The sequence below is a fragment of the Cherax quadricarinatus genome, chromosome 12 (assembly GCF_038502225.1).
Source record: "Cherax quadricarinatus isolate ZL_2023a chromosome 12, ASM3850222v1, whole genome shotgun sequence".
In the NCBI taxonomy this organism is placed as follows: domain Eukaryota; kingdom Metazoa; phylum Arthropoda; class Malacostraca; order Decapoda; family Parastacidae; genus Cherax; species Cherax quadricarinatus.
In genome coordinates, this window is record NC_091303.1 from 37,806,471 (window position 1) to 37,823,322 (window position 16,852).

General features: G+C 46.2%; 1 protein-coding gene across 6 annotated transcripts in view; it reads left to right on the forward strand.

The window, feature by feature from the left end:
- The window catches only part of Btk (tyrosine-protein kinase Btk29A), a 728,553-nt gene that overhangs the window by 11,831 nt on the left and 699,870 nt on the right, over positions 1–16,852 (forward strand). The window contains exon 1 of one of the 6 annotated variants that reach the window (XM_070084312.1): positions 10,656–10,786. The exons of 3 other annotated variants lie outside the window; for them this stretch is intronic. The gene's annotated coding sequence lies outside the window, so the exon portion shown is untranslated. Of the gene's footprint in view, positions 1–10,655; positions 10,787–16,852 lie in introns of those variants that run through there. 2 more of the 6 variants (XM_070084316.1, XM_070084313.1) reach the window with 2 other exon arrangements.

Below are 16,852 nucleotides of genomic sequence, written 5' to 3' on the forward strand. Positions count from 1 at the left end.
GTGAAAAGTAGTGGGTGGGATGTGTGTTATGGTGTATGAGTGTGTATGTGGAGTTTGCGTGTGACACGTGGTCTTCCGTGCTCCTCTGACCTGACCTGACCCACAACCACCTACTAGTTTGTCTTCTATGCTTATCCTTCTTCCTAGTCTAATAGACACCTGTCTGCTCGCCCTGTTCTGCTATTAATTACCAACTGCTATTCGTTACTGAGTACTTGGTAGCTTGGCGGTTAATTGGAACTCACACCCGACTTCCCGAAAACCACGCATAGGTAAGATACTTGTGATGCAGCCTGTAGCAGCCTGCAGCAGCCTGCAGCAGCCTGTAGATTATCCAACTTGTTGTGATGTCCTGGCGTATATCCACCTCCGTTTCTTGTCGATATATAATATAACCTTGTCACTGTACTGTGTGTGGGGGGGCGAGGGATACATCCTTTACTCTCAAGAAGACAACGCGAGGTAGAGAACTATAGACTAACCTTGAATTAGCTTGTCTGCAGTGAACTTATGATATCAAGATCACAATGAATCAAGGTCACATTGAATCAAGGTCACACTGAATCAGGGCTGCAATGAATCAGGATCACTGTGAATCAAAGTCACAGTGAATCAGAATAACAGTAAATTAAAATCACATTGAATCAAGGTCACACTGAATCAAGGTCAAGTTGTAAACCAGTGAGTGGTTCATCATGTGGTCAGGGTGTCTGGTGAAGAATTTGTTGACGAATAAATTAACAAAAATAACAAAACACACATCAGCTACATCATCATCAACAGTAACAAGATTAAAACAAAATACAAATAAACAAATATTTGCACTTGACACATGGTGTGTGAGGCAGTGTAGACTACACGTGGTGTGTGAGGCAGTGTAGACTACACGTGGTGTGTGAGGCAGTGTAGACTACACGTGGTGTGTGAGGCAGTGTAGACTACACGTGGTGTGTGAGGCAGTGTAGACTACACGTGGTGTGTGAGGCAGTGTAGACTACACGTGGTGTGTGAGGCAGTGTAGACTATACATGGTGTGTGAGGCAGTGTAGACTACACGTGGTGTGTGAGGCAGTGTAGACTACACGTGGTGTGTGAGGCAGTGTAGACTACACATGGTGTGTGAGGCAGTGTAGACTACACATGGTGTGTGAGGCAGTGTAGACTACACATGGTGTGTGAGGCAGTGTAGATTACACATGGTGTGTGAGGCAGTGTAGACTACACATGGTGTGTGAGGCAGTGTAGACTACACATGGTGTGTGAGGCAGTGTAGATTACACATGGTGTGTGAGGCAGTGTAGACTACACATGGTGTGTGAGGCAGTGTAGATTACACATGGTGTGTGAGGCAGTGTAGATTACACATGGTGTGTGAGGCAGTGTAGATTACACATGGTGTGTGAGGCAGTGTAGACTACACATGGTGTGTGAGGCAGTGTAGATTACACATGGTGTGTGAGGCAGTGTAGACTACACATGGTGTGTGAGGCAGTGTAGATTACACATGGTGTGTGAGGCAGTGTAGATTACACATGGTGTGTGAGGCAGTGTAGATTACACATGGTGTGTGAGGCAGTGTAGATTACACATGGTGTGTGAGGCAGTGTAGATTACACATGGTGTGTGAGGCAGTGTAGATTACACATGGTGTGTGAGGCAGTGTAGATTACACATGGTGTGTGAGGCAGTGTAGATTACACATGGTGTGTGAGGCAGTGTAGACTACACATGGTGTGTGAGGCAATGTAGATTACACATGGTGTGTGAGGCAGTGTAGACTACACATGGTGTGTGAGGCAGTGTAGATTACACATGGTGTGTGAGGCAGTGTAGATTACACATGGTGTGTGAGGCAGTGTAGATTACACATGGTGTGTGAGGCAGTGTAGATTACACATGGTGTGTGAGGCAGTGTAGATTACACATGGTGTGTGAGGCAGTGTAGACTACACATTGTGTGTGAGGCAGTGTAGATTACACATGGTGTGTGAGGCAGTGTAGACTACACATGGTGTGTGAGGCAGTGTAGATTACACATGGTGTGTGAGGCAGTGTAGATTACACATGGTGTGTGAGGCAGTGTAGACTACACATGGTGTGTGAGGCAGTGTAGATTACACATGGTGTGTGAGGCAGTGTAGACTACACATGGTGTGTGAGGCAGTGTAGATTACACATGGTGTGTGAGGCAGTGTAGATTACACATGGTGTGTGAGGCAGTGTAGATTACACATGGTGTGTGAGGCAGTGTAGATTACACATGGTGTGTGAGGCAGTGTAGATTACACATGGTGTGTGAGGCAGTGTAGACTACACATGGTGTGTGAGGCAGTGTAGATTACACATGGTGTGTGAGGCAGTGTAGACTACACATGGTGTGTGAGGCAGTGTAGATTACACATGGTGTGTGAGGCAGTGTAGATTACACATGGTGTGTGAGGCAGTGTAGACTACACATGGTGTGTGAGGCAGTGTAGATTACACATGGTGTGTGAGGCAGTGTAGACTACACATGGTGTGTGAGGCAGTGTAGATTACACATGGTGTGTGAGGCAGTGTAGATTACACATGGTGTGTGAGGCAGTGTAGACTACACATGGTGTGTGAGGCAATGTAGACTACACATGGTGTGTGAGGCAGTGTAGACTACACATGGTGTGTGAGGCAATGTAGACTACACATGGTGTGTGAGGCAGTGTAGACTACACATGGTGTGTGAGGCAGTGTAGACTACACATGGTGTGTGAGGCAATGTAGACTACACATGGTGTGATAGGCAGTGTAGACTACACATGGTGTGTGAGGCAGTGTAGACTACACATGGGGTGTGAGGCAGTGTAGACTACACGTGGTGTGTGAGGCAGTGTAGACTACACATGGTGTGTGAGGCAGTGTAGACTACACATGGTGTGTGAGGCAGTGTAGACTACACATGGTGTGTGAGGCAGTGTAGACTATACATGGTGTGTGAGGCAGTGTAAATTACACATGGTGTGTGAGGCAGTGTAGACTACACGTGGTGTGTGAGGCAGTGTAGACTACACATGGTGTGTGAGGCAGTGTAGACTACACGTGGTGTGTGAGGCAGTGTAGACTACACGTGGTGTGTGAGGCAGTGTAGACTACACATGGTGTGTGAGGCAGTGTAGACTACACATGGTGTGTGAGGCAGTGTAGACTACACATGGTGTGTGAGGCAGTGTAGACTACACATGGTGTGTGAGGCAGTGTAGACTACACATGGTGTGTGAGGCAGGGTAGACTACACATGGTGTGTGAGGCAGTGTAGGCTACTCATTGTGTGTGAGAGTGAGGCAGTGTAGACTACACATGGTGTATGAGGCAGTGTAGACTACACATGGTGTATGAGGCAGTGTAGACTACACATGGTGTGTGAGAGTGAGGCAGTGTAGACTACACATGGTGTGTGAGAGCAAGGCAGTGTAGACTACACATGGTGTGTGAGTGAGGCAGTGTAGACTACACATGGTGTGTGAGAGTGAAGCAGTGTAGACTACACATGGTGTGTGAGTGAGGCAGTGTAGACTACACATGGTGTGTGAGAGTGAAGCAGTGTAGACTACACATGGTGTGTGAGAGTGAGGCAGTGAAGACTGCGCATGGTGTGTGAGAGTGAGGCAGTGAAGACTACACATGGTGTGTGAGAGTGAGGCAGTGTAGACTACACATGGCGTGAGAGAGTGAGGCAGTGTAAACTACCCATCAACTGGTAGTAATTTCAACTCATCAGTGAATAGTGATCCCAGTCACGGTGGCTGACATGATTTGCGGGATAGCAACAGAGGCATGATGTGAGAGATATACCTTTGATGGATTTTGAGAGTTTTCCTGCTGTCTCAGCCCGGTCCTGGGCCAGGCTTGTCTGGTGCTTGCCTGTTCAACCAGGTTGTTGCTACCGGTGACCCGTTGGCCTGTATATCTATCGCAGCCTAGTTGATCTTGCACTTAGCGGGGGTACATGTCCAATTTGCTCTTGAATACTTCTACGCTTGTTCCGGTAGTATTTCTGGTGTGTTGTGGTAGAGAGTAAATTTGTTTGAGCCCACGGATGTTGATACAATGTTTTCTTATTGTGCCTACGGGGCCCCTGCTATTCATTAAGCTTATTCTATATTTTGTCCCATATATCTTAATCCAGTATGTCGTTTTGCATAATTAGCTCTTTGCGGTTCGTAAATCCTCTCTGTATCTGCTCCTGCTCTGGTATCTCTTCTACTTTGAACAAGTGAACTAGCACAAGTGATTTGAAACATGTCACCATTGACACTATTTTCCTTGTTTTGAAAGTTCTCATTATCCACCCCGTCATATTGCTGTTTTTTTTTATATTTGCCTTATTCTTTGAAAAAAAAAGAAAGGTTAGCTAACATTTTTACACCCAGATTTTTCACATGTTACTTTCGTTCTTTATGATTTTATATTTTGTATATAGTGCCTCTCTTGAGATTTTCATTCTTTCAGTATCTAAGCAGTTTTTTTTCCACTGCTCACTGGAAGACTTTGCTCATATCCTCTGGCAGTTTTTCTGTCTCTTTTACAGAGGTAACTGTGGCGAGGGTTTGGTTTTATCTTTCTACTTTTGATGAGTTTCCGGAGGTTTGTTACTCTCGCAGCCTGGCTCTGGGCCAGGTATGTTTGGTGTTTGCCTCATCAACCAGGTTGTTGCTGCTGGCGGCCCACTGACCCACATATCCATCACATCCTGGTTCATCTAGCACTTGGTGGAGATACTTGTCCAGTTTCCTCTTGTCTAGCGGTGTTTCTCTTCCTTACCACCTACTGCCTTTTTTTTTTTTTTAATCTTTCTATTATTCCACTACTGTGTGATGAACATCATGGTAGTACCATTATTCCACTACTGTGTGATGAACATCATGGTAGTACCATTATTCCACTACTGTGTGATGAACATCATGGTAGTACCATTATTCCACTACTGTGTGATGAACATCATGGTAGTACCATTATTCCACTACTGTGTGATGAACATCATGGTAGTATCCTAGAGAACTCGTCTTCAAGGATACAACATACTGCTGCAGGTATATTCCTGCATACAAGTTAGGTTAGGTTACTCTGCCGTCAGTTAGCATAAGTTAGCTCATTATAACTTATCACAGAGCTATTAAATTAAATAATATATATATATATATATATATATATATATATATATATATATATATATATATATATATATATATATATATATATATATATATGCGATTAAAACTATGAAACGGGAACAGGAAACGGTACCGCCCTTGCCCCGAGCTGACTGTTGAACAGTGTTAAGTGATGGTTTGTATTTTGGTGTCAACGTTACAGGTCCTAGACTCTTACCAGACGTGACGTACTGACGCTGACTCACGGTATCGTAATAACCATTTCCGGGATTAATTATACTGACGATCCTTAGGAGAGTGGACTGCAGGTGAGGTCAGGTTGGGTTAGGTTAGCTTAGGTTAGGTTAGGTTAAGTTATATAACTCTGCAAAAAATGTTTTTACCTATTCATAAGCAAATCAGAAAAAATACCAAGATACTTCTGACAACGAAGTGGGACACGTTTAGACATGAACGTTTAAACATGAACATTTCTCTCACCTGGTGCGAGACTGATGGGTGTGCCAGGAAGGTATGGTGGACGTTCTTGCTTTGTAGAATGGTCACCTGTAGTCTTACCTGTAACCTAATTCTGTGGTCAAAGACCAGGACGCCTGCTGTATTACCGGACTAGATAGACTGTTTGTGCTGGCCGAACGCAGTCCAATGTAGGTAGGACGTAGCTGGTGTAGTGGAACAGGTGGCACTAAAGATAATCAGCTGGTGTAGCCTCACAGGTGGCACTAAAACTGGAGGCAGCTGGTGTGGAGAATTAATGTTATTTTTTTCTTTACCTTGTGTTACTATTATAATAGTCTTGTAGAGGGAGATACATAACTCGGGAAAGCCGGCCTGAGGCACAGCCTTACTGTTGATTACTGAGTCAAGCAGGCTGTTGCTGTTAGTGATCAACGAGTTCAGTGTGACTTAAAGGCACAGTGTGTCTAACGGGTGTAAGAGTTTGGCAAATAGGTGCAAAAGTGTGACCAACAGGTGCAGAATGTGACCAACAGGTGCAAGTGCGTGACAAACAGAACTGAAAGAATATGTACCATGAAGCTCAGTTATCACTCAGTATTAATAGTTATATATCACCTTTTAAGGGAACGAACATAAAAATGTTGAGGGTTGCGTGCAAGTGTTGTCAACTCGTGTAATCTGAGGATGAAGTCAAACAGGCGAGTGTGGCTTGTCTACTTACCGATTTGTTCTTGCTTGGGTTGAATCACAGCTCCTGGCTCTGTTTCTTATACTGTATTGGCGGGTGATACGGATTCCTGTTTTCCTAGACTGTGTCATGCTTACTCACAAAACTGCGTGTTGAAATTGCCTTCAACACTTCTAACTTATTGCACTTCTTCAGCACTTTGAGACTGACAGTGTTACTTGTTGCGTCTTCATGGTTCATTTGCGTCTTGTGTGTCCCTCCATAGCCCCTTATTCCTGGACCTCGCCTTTCATTCATACTATCCAGTATAAGATTTGAATACGTTGTGTTTGTCTCAGTCTCTCAGCCTTCCAAGGTCATTGGGGCCAGTTCTTTTAGTCTTCCCTCGTAGGGCATTTCCCTTTAGTTCCGGAACAAGCGCTGTTGTAAGTCTCTGGACGTGCTTTATAACGTGGGGGGTCTCAAGTCACCGCTGTATACTCCTTCACCAGTGTAGCGTATGTCGTCTGCAACGTTCTAACGAATTCATTGTTAAGGTTCCTGAAGACTACCCTGGGGTTCACCAGCCTTGCATACGTTGCCAACATTATCGAGTTGATGTGCAATTGAAATCCAGGAAGATACAGTCCTTCTGTTGCTGTCATAGAACCCCAGTAAGTTTCTCAGACAGACAGGATTCTCCAGTGTAGGTCAATGGTTCAGAGAACCGACACGTTGATAAATTAGACACATGTGCAACATGTGTCTAATTTATCAACGTGTCGGTTCTCTGAACCATTGATCTACAATCCTGTCAAACACTGCAACTTCTTGGGATCTTAATACTTGGGAATTCTTCGCTTGCCTAACCCTTGTGCACGACCTACTTCAACATTGAACAAATGTGACACCACATACGACTGCTGCACCTCTCCTGCCTACGGTTTATAAGCTCCTTCTCCGCACTTATGCCGTATTCTATTCAAGATTGGTGGACTGACCACATCGACTCAAAGCTGAGGGACTGATTACCTCATTCTTCTCCTTTTCTTCAAGATTCTCCTTTGTATGGACTGATGAAGCCACTGTGTGGCGAAACGTTTCCTCAGTAAAGATACCCAAGAGTTGCACATGTGTCTAATTTATCAAGGATTCTCCATCTTTGAATCAGCTGAAGGTTCACTGAAGCTTCACTAACTTTCTCACATTCTTCCTTAAACTTTGAACAACATAATAGATCAATTATATCTGCCAGTAGTTCAGTACCTGTTCTTAAATATATGGACCATATTAGCCATTGTCTAGCAGTTCTTTGTAATTAGTTCACAGTTGTCTCGGTCTTCTTCAGTATCTATGGCTAAATTCTGTCTTAGTCACACGGCTTTCATTATGTTCAGTTCCTTCAATAACTTCTTCGCTTCCTACGTTGTTGTGTTGTTGTCATTTAGTGAGGCTGGATTTGTTGTCTCCCATGTTCCATACCATCATTTCTTGTTTTTCTTATTAATATTTTAATGATTTTTATTCGTTCCTCCCTATATCACTGTCTTCCTGGTTTCTTTATCTTCCGTCTTATCACTTTACCTTTCATTCTTCTTATATGGTTATGAAGCAGTATTGATTATATTTTACCTGTTTTGAAATCACTTGCTACCGAGGCAAAAGGCTCAGCAGACTGTGCTAAATACACCCAATAAAAAAGCAGGGATGCCATGAGTACACTGAGAAACAATACAGTAAGTGTAAGCGGCCCAAGATTATTCAGTAGCTTCCTGCTAGACATCAGTGGGATTACCAATAAACCCCTGGCTGTCTTCAAGACGGAACTGAATAGGAGTCAGTTCGTGACCAGTCTGGCTGTAGTTGTAGTGGCCTGGTGTGGGACCGGGCCGCAGGGGCCCCTGACTCTCGGAACATTCTAGGTAAGCTGTTTTGGTACTGCTTTAGCAGTTATGAAACTGTTTTGTTTCTTACCCTTGAGCTCTTTCCTGCTTCTTGGTTTTATTCTTTTCCCTTATTCTCTGTATTTCTTCTACTTTCTATTTTGACCTTCTGGACCTGGTTCAAGCACAAGTTCTCATTACTTCTTATATCCACCCATGCCTGCTGCAGTGATATTTTACCGTTATGTCAAGTCTTTGTAACACCTGTCTTACTGTAGTCTTCCAGTTCTTTCTCACCGTCCAAGTCTCTCCTCAAATTTCTCATATTTTAGTGTCATCTTCTGTAGTCTCATTTCCTATCGTTGTCACCTTCCATTTTTTTCCTCTACATTCCATCTTTTACTAAATAACAAAGACGTCACCAGTCTCGCTCTTGCTAAATGAGATCCACGGTACTGTGATTGCTCGTCTATGGTAGCAGTGTGTACTCGGGGCGGCACTGTGTACTCGGGGTGGCACTGTGTACTCGGGGTGGCACTGTGTACTTGGGCCGGCACTGTGTACTCGGGGTGGCACTGTGTACTCGGGGTGGCACTGTGTACTCATCTTCACTTGGAATGACTCATGTAGAGTGACCATCAAGTCTTGCCGGTTTATTTCCCTCATTCATTCCTCCCACCTTCCTTCTCTCAATAATCAGTGATAATTTTCATATTTACGGTTTTACTGTCTTTCTTTTCCTTAGCTCTGACTCTTTTTGGATTTTTGTTTAGTTTTATCTACGGACACTGCCGCTGTGCATTACGAATTTGATAAACATTTGTAGTCGACAAGCTTTTCCAACATTTCCCTGTCCTTAAACATGAAGTATGTTAGTAAGTTTGGTAGTGTACCATGAGTTTGTGGTTATAGTGTGGTGATAGTGATACAGGTGAGTATGATAGTGATGTAGGGAGTGATAGTGATGACAGGTGAGTGAGTGTAGGGGAGTGTGAGGATAGTGATGACAGGTGAGTGTAAGGGAGGGTGAGGATAGTGATGACAGGTGAGTGTAAGGGAGGGTGAGGATAGTGATGACAGGTGAGTGTAGGGGAGTGTGAGGATAGTGATGAGAGGTGAGTGTAAGGGAGGGTGAGGATAGTGATGACAGGTAAGTGAGTGTAGGGGAGTGTGAGGATAGTGATGACAGGTGAGTGTAGGAAAGTGTGAGGATAGTGATGACAGGTGAGTGAGTGTAGGGGAGTGTGAGGATAGTGATGACAGGTGAGTGAGTGTAGGAGAGTGTGAGGATAGTGATGACAGGTGAGTGTAAGGGAGGGTGAGGATAGTGATGAGAGGTAAGTGAGTGTAGGGGAGTGTGAGGATAGTGATGACAGGTAAGTGAGTGTAGGAGAGTGTGAGGATAGTGATGACAGGTGAATGTAAGGGAGGGTGAGGATAGTGATGACAGGTAAGTGAGTGTAGGGGAGTGTGAGGATAGTGATGACAGGTGAGTGTAAGGGAGGGTGAGGATAGTGATGACAGGTAAGTGAGTGTAGGGGAGTGTGAGGATAGTGATGACAGGTGAGTGTAGGAAAGTGTGAGGATAGTGATGACAGGTGAGTGAGTGTAGGGGAGTGTGAGGATAGTGATGACAGGTGAGTGAGTGTAGGAGAGTGTGAGGATAGTGATGACAGGTGAGTGGGAGGGAGGGTGAGGATAGTGATGACAGGTGAGTGAGTGTAGCGGAGTGTAAGGATAGTGATGACAGGTGAGTGAGTGTAAGATAGTGATGACAGGTGAGTGTAGGGGAGTGTGCGGAGTGTGATTTATAAGACGCAAAAACTAGTTGTTGCGTATAAGGTAAACGAGGCTACGAGGACCCACAAGCTGCGGAATTGTTGGGTAGGACCCGTGAGTGTGTGTGTGTGTGTGTGTGTGTAAAGGGAGGCAGTAACCTAGGGAACACACTAATGTATTTCTGACATAGGCCAGCAACTGTAAAAGCAGCAACAGCAGCAGCAGTAACAGTAGCAGCAGCAGTAACAGTAGCAGCAGCAGTAACAGCAGCAGCAGTAACAGCAGCAGCAGCAGCAGTAACAGCAGCAGCAGCAGCAGCAACAACAACAACAACAACAACAGCAACTAGCAACACGTTCCTCAGGCACTGTTACACCTGGTACCGTGTTCACTTAACCAGGTGTCGGTCACTCGGAGTGCGTCGTTGTCATAGCTACGCCTTGTACGGTACCGTCTTCACCTGCAACCACGTGGTCAGCCACGCACTGATACGTAGTCACATACATCCGTCTACGAACGACGAACCCGGGCTACACCTGACGTGGCAATGTGGAACACGTTCTCCAGGTGGAGCAAAGCGTGCGCAGGTTGTGGAGTGCCAGTGTTGGCGGGGGCTTGGTGGAGGGGCGGGGAAGGTAGGGAAGGGCCACTGGCGGAGGGAGGAGGGGAAGCACCGTTACCCCAACACCAGCCTCACCTCCACCACTCCACCACACGCCGCCCTGTCAGTCGTCAACCAGGCTGCCTCGTGCAGAGTTCTAGTTTAGTGCAATTTGTGGACCGAAGAAGGTTGTGTGTACGCATGCAGCCCCAGTGGGCATTGGTGCCATTATGTGACCTTATGGTGTACCAAGGTGAACAGTGTGTGTGTGTGTGTGTGTGTGTGTGTGTGTGTGTGTGTGTGTGTGTGTGTGACGAAGACTGCTACCTAGAGGGCGGCACTGGTGTGGCACTCTGCTCCCTGGATTAGTGAAATAACTACGACTCATGGAAATAACGAGTATCATGAGGTGTAACGTCTGTGAGAGGACTAGCGAGCAGTGTTGTGATCCCACCTCCCTCAGAGAGGACACTTAACTCTCCAACAAGACATTGAAAGATATTGCGAAGCTGTGATGCCACTTACAAAGTTGCAACAGGAAATGTTAGTGGATGTAGCGCAGAGAAACTGACGAGGAGAGTAAGGTTCACTCAGTACACCATTGTGTGTGTGTGTGTGTGTGTGTGTGTGTGTGTGTGTGTGTGTGTGTGTGTGTGTGTGTGTGTGTGTGTGTGTGTGTGTGAGTGAGTGAGTCTGCTCTCCTTGTGTACTCACCTACAACCACCTGTGTAGTCACTGCCACCTGTGTATACACTGCCACCTGCATGCTCACCTACTGCCACCAGCGTATTCACCTACTGCCACCTGTGTACTCACTGCCACCTGTGTATTCACCTACTGCCACCTGTGTACTCACTGCCACCTGTGTACTCACCTAATGCCACCTGTTTACTCACCTAGTGCCACCTGTGTACTCACTGCCACCTGAGTATTCACTTATTGCCATTTGTGTACTCACCTACTGCCACCTGTGTGCTCACTGCCACCTAAGTATTCGCCTACTGTCACCTGTGTGCTCACCTACTGCCACCTGTGTACTCACTGCCACCTGAGTATTCACCTACTGCTACCTATGTACTCACCTACTGCTACCTGTGTACTCACCTACTGCCACCTGTGTACTCACTGCTACCTGAGTATTCACCTACTGCCACCTATGTACTCACCTACTGCCACATGTGTACTCACCTACTGCCACCTGTGTACTCCCACATGTTTGCTCACCTACTGCCACCTGTGTACTCACTGCCAGCTGAGTATTCACCTACTGCCACCTGTGTACTCACCTACTGAAACCTGTAGACTCACTTCCACCTGAGTATTCACCTACTGCCACCTATATACTCACCTACTGCCTCGTGTGTACTCACTGCTACCTGAGTATTCACCTACTGCCACCTATGTACTCACCTACTGCCACCTGTGTACTCACCTACTGCCACCTGTGTACTCACCTACTGCCACCTGTGTACTCACTTCCACCTGAGTATTCACCTACTGCCACCTATGTACTCACCTACTGCCACCTGTGTACTCACCTACTGCCACCTATGTACTCACCTACTGCCACCTGTGTACTCACTGCTACCTGAGTATTCACCTACTCTCACCTGTGTACTCACCTACTGCCACCTGTGCACTCACTGCCACCTGAGTATTCACGTACTGCCACCTATGTACTCACCTACTGCCACCTGTGTACTCACTGCTACCTGAGTACTGACCTACTGCCATCTGTGTACTCACCTACTGCCACCTGTGTACTCACTCCCACCTGTGTACTCACGTGCTGCCACCTGTGTACTCACTGCCACCTGTGTACTCACTCCCACCTGTGTACTCACGTGCTGCCACCTGTGTACTCACTGCCACCTGTGTACTCACTCCCACCTGTGTACTCACGTGCTGCCACCTGTGTACTCACTGCCACCTGTGTACTCACTGCCACCTGTGTACTCACTGCCACCTGTGTACTCACTGCCACCTGTGTACTCACTGCCACCTGTTAATAATTGTCTCCATATGCTCTGATGTGTAGTGTACCGTTCTTCAGTGTTGTGCTTAGGTACCTTAGTACAGTGTGTGGTGGTCTAGTACAGTGTGTGGTGGTCTAGTACAGTGTGTGGTGGTCTAGTACAGTGTGTGGTGGTCTAGTACAGTGTGTGGTGGTCTAGTACAGTGTGTGGTGGTCTAGTACAGTGTGTGGTGATCTAGTACAGTGTGTGTTGGTCTAGTACAGTGTGTGGTGGTCTAGTACAGTGTGTGGTGGTCTAGTACAGTGTGTGGTGGTCTAGTACAGTGTGTGGTGGTCTAGTACAGTGTGTGGTGGTCTAGTACAGTGTGTGGTGGTCTAGTACATTGTGTGGTGGTCTAGTACAGTGTGTGGTGATCTAGTACAGTGTGTGGTGGTCTAGTACAGTGTGTGGTGGTCTAGTACAGTGTGTGGTGGTCTAGTACAGTGTGTGGTGGTCTAGTACAGTGTGTGGTGGTCTAGTACAGTGTGTGGTGGTCTAGTACAGTGTGTGGTGGTCTAGTACAGTGTGTGGTGATCTAGTACAGTGTGTGGTGATCTAGTACAGTGTGTGGTGGTCTAGTACAGTGTGTGGTGGTCTAGTACAGTGTGTGGTGGTCTAGTACAGTGTGTGGTGATCTAGTACAGTGTGTGGTGATCTAGTACAGTGTGTGGTGGTCTAGTACAGTGTGTGGTGGTCTAGTACAGTGTGTGGTGATCTAGTACAGTGTGTGGTGGTCTAGTACAGTGTGTGGTGGTCTAGTACAGTGTGTGGTGGTCTAGTACAGTGTGTGGTGATCTAGTACAGTGTGTGGTGGTCTAGTACAGTGTGTGGTGATCTAGTACAGTGTGTGGTGATCTAGTACAGTGTGTGATGATCTAGTACAGTGTGTGATGATCTAGTACAGTGTGTGGTGATCTAGTACAGTGTGTGGTGATCTAGTACAGTGTGTGGTTATCTAATCCAGTGTGTGGTGATCTAGTACAGTGTGTGGTGATCTAGTACAGTGTGTGATGATCTAGTACAGTGTGTGATGATCTAGTACAGTGTGTGGTGATCTAGTACAGTGTGTGGTGATCTAGTACAGTGTGTGGTTATCTAATCCAGTGTGTGGTGATCTAGTACAGTGTGTGGTGATCTAGTACAGTGTGTGGTTATCTAGTCCAGTGTTTGGTGGTCTAGTACAGTGTGTGGTGATCTAGTACAGTGTGTGGTTATCTAGTCCAGTGTTTGGTGGTCTAGTACAGTGTGCGGTGGTCTAGTCCAGTGTGTGGTGATCTAGTACAGTGTGTGGTGATCTAGTACAGTGTGTGGTTATCTAGTCCAGTGTTTGGTGGTCTAGTACAGTGTGTGGTGGTCTAGTACAGTGTGTGGTGATCTAGTACAGTGTGTGGTGGTCTAGTACAGTGTGTGGTGGTCTAGTACAGTGTGTGGTGGTCTAATACAGTGTGTGGTGGTCTAGTACATTGTGTGGTTATCTAGTCCAGTGTGTGGTGATCTAGTACAGTGTGTGGTGATCTAGTACAGTGTGTGGTGATCTAGTACAGTGTGTGGTTATCTAGTCCAGTGTTTGGTGGTCTAGTACAGTTTGGTGATCTAGTACAGTGTGTGGTGGTCTAGTACAGTGTGTGGTGGTCTAGTACAGTGTGTGGTGATCTAGTACAGTGTGTGGTGGTCTAGTACAGTGTGTTGTGATCTAGTACAGTGTGTGGTGATCTAGTACAGTGTGTGGTGATCTAGTACAGTGTGTGGTGATCTAGTACAGTGTGTGGTGATCTAGTACAGTGTGTGGTGATCTAGTACAGTGTGTGGTGATCTAGTACAGTGTGTGGTGGTCTAGTACAGTGTGTTGTGATCTAGTACAGTGTGTGGTGATCTAGTACAGTGTGTGGTGATCTAGTACAGTGTGTGGTGGTCTAGTACAGTGTGTTGTGATCTAGTACAGTGTGTGGTGATCTAGTACAGTGTGTGGTGATCTATTACAGTGTGTGGTGATCTAGTACAGTGTGTGGTGATCTAGTACAGTGTGTGGTGATCTAGTACAGTGTGTGGTGATCTAGTACAGTGTGTGAGGTGATCTAGTACAGTGTGTGGTGATCTAGTACAGTGTGTGGTGATCTAGTACAGTGTGTGGTGGTCTAATACAGTGTGTTGTGATCTAGTACAGTGTGTGGTGATCTAGTACAGTGTGTGGTGATCTAGTACAGTGTGTGGTGATCTAGTACAGTGTGTGGTGGTCTAGTACAGTGTGTGGTGATCTAGTACCGTGTGTGGTGATCTAGTACAGTGTGTTGTGATCTATTACAGTGTGTGGTGGTTTAGTACAGTGTGTGGTGATCTAGTACAGTGTGTGGTGATCTGTTACAGTGTGTGGTGATCTAGTACAGTGTGTGGTGGTCTAGTACAGTGTGTGGTGATCTAGTACAGTGTGTGGTGATCTAGTACAGTGTGTGGTGATCTAGTACAGTGTGTGAGGTGATCTAGTACAGTGTTTGGTGATCTAGTGCAGTGTGCGGCGATCTAGTACAGTGTGTGGTGATCTGTTACAGTGTGTGGTGATCTAGTACAGTGTGTGGTGATCTAGTACAGTGTGTGGTGATCTAGTACAGTGTGTGGTGATCTAGTACAGTGTGTGGTGGTCTAGTACAGTGTGTGGTGATCTAGTACAGTGTGTGGTGATCTAGTACAGTGTGTGGTGATCTGTTACAGTGTGTGGTGATCTAGTACAGTGTGTGGTGATCTAGTACAGTGTGTGGTGATCTAGTACAGTGTGTGGTGATCTAGTACAGTGTGTGAGGTGATCTAGTACAGTGTTTGGTGATCTAGTGCAGTGTGCGGCGATCTAGTACAGTGTGTGGTGATCTGTTACAGTGTGTGGTGATCTAGTACAGTGTGTGGTGATCTAGTACAGTGTGTGGTGATCTAGTACAGTGTGTGGTGATCTAGTACAGTGTGTGGTGGTCTAGTACAGTGTGTGGTGATCTAGTACAGTGTGTGGTGATCTAGTACAGTGTGTGGTGATCTGTTACAGTGTGTGGTGATCTAGTACAGTGTGTGGTGATCTAGTACAGTGTGTGGTGATCTAGTACAGTGTGTGGTGGTCTAGTACAGTGTGTGGTGATTAGTACAGTGTGTGGTGATCTAGTACAGTGTGTGGTGATCTGTTAGTGTGTGGTGATCTAGTACAGTGTGTGGTGATCTAGTACAGTGTGTGGTGATCTAGTACAGTGTGTGGTGGTCTAGTACAGTGTGTGGTGGTCTAGTACAGTGTGTGAGGTGATCTAGTACAGTGTTTGGTGATCTAGTGCAGTGTGCGGCGATCTAGTACAGTGTGTGGTGATCTAGTACAGTGCGGCGATCTAGTACAGTGTGTGGTGAGCTATTACATCTTCTCTATTTACCAGATCATCTTTCAGATCACAATTACTCAGAGTGATCAAGTAATTATTGCACTGAGACCAGCCCTTCCTCTCTCCCTCTCTCACTCCCTCTCTCCCTCCGTCCTTCCCTCACCAGTGTTTCTGTATGTGTTCTGTGTTTAACACTTCTTGTTGGAAGGTGTGAGCCCCGACGTGGGAAGTGTGGATGTATGGACCCGGCTTTGGTGCCTGACACCAAATCGGCACACTCAGCTATATCGTGGCGCTCTGACTGCTGCAGTTTGGCCGCTGACGTCGTTCATGGCATGTGTTTCCTACCTATCCTTTTCAGGGGCGTATGTAATTTTTGGCTCTCTAGTGCCACACTAGGGGCCAAAGAAATGGCACTTTTGGTGACATATTTTGGCACTCTTGTGGCATCCTGCCCCCAGTTAGAGATTCATTTATGTAATTTGTGGCTCCCTAGTCCGGTGTGACCTTTTAACTCACCCTACGCTCTAGGGCGGTCATCTGTGACAGTCTAACAACCTACACTTATCTAAACTCATGTGCGTGCTGCTTCGTGAATGCATGAGTGTGTGTGTTCGTGAGCGTGCATAGCGTGTGTTCGTATATGTGTGTATATGTGTGTGTGTGCTCAAACAATAAATTACCGTGTTATGCACGGTGGCAACAGCTGTGTGAGAGGAAGGTAACCTTGAGTGAAGTACATTTGAGAATTTCTACATAATTACTGAGGGGAAGGTAGTGCTCTCTGGAGAGAGTTCTTTGACACCCGGCTGGGAAGGCAGTGGAAGAGTGTGGAAGGCAGTGGAAGAGTGCAGAAGGCAGTGGAAGAGTGCGAAAGACAGTCGAAGATTGCGGAAGGCAGTCGAAGATTGCGGAAGGCAGTCGAAGAGTGCAGAAGGCAGTGGAAGAGTGCAGAAG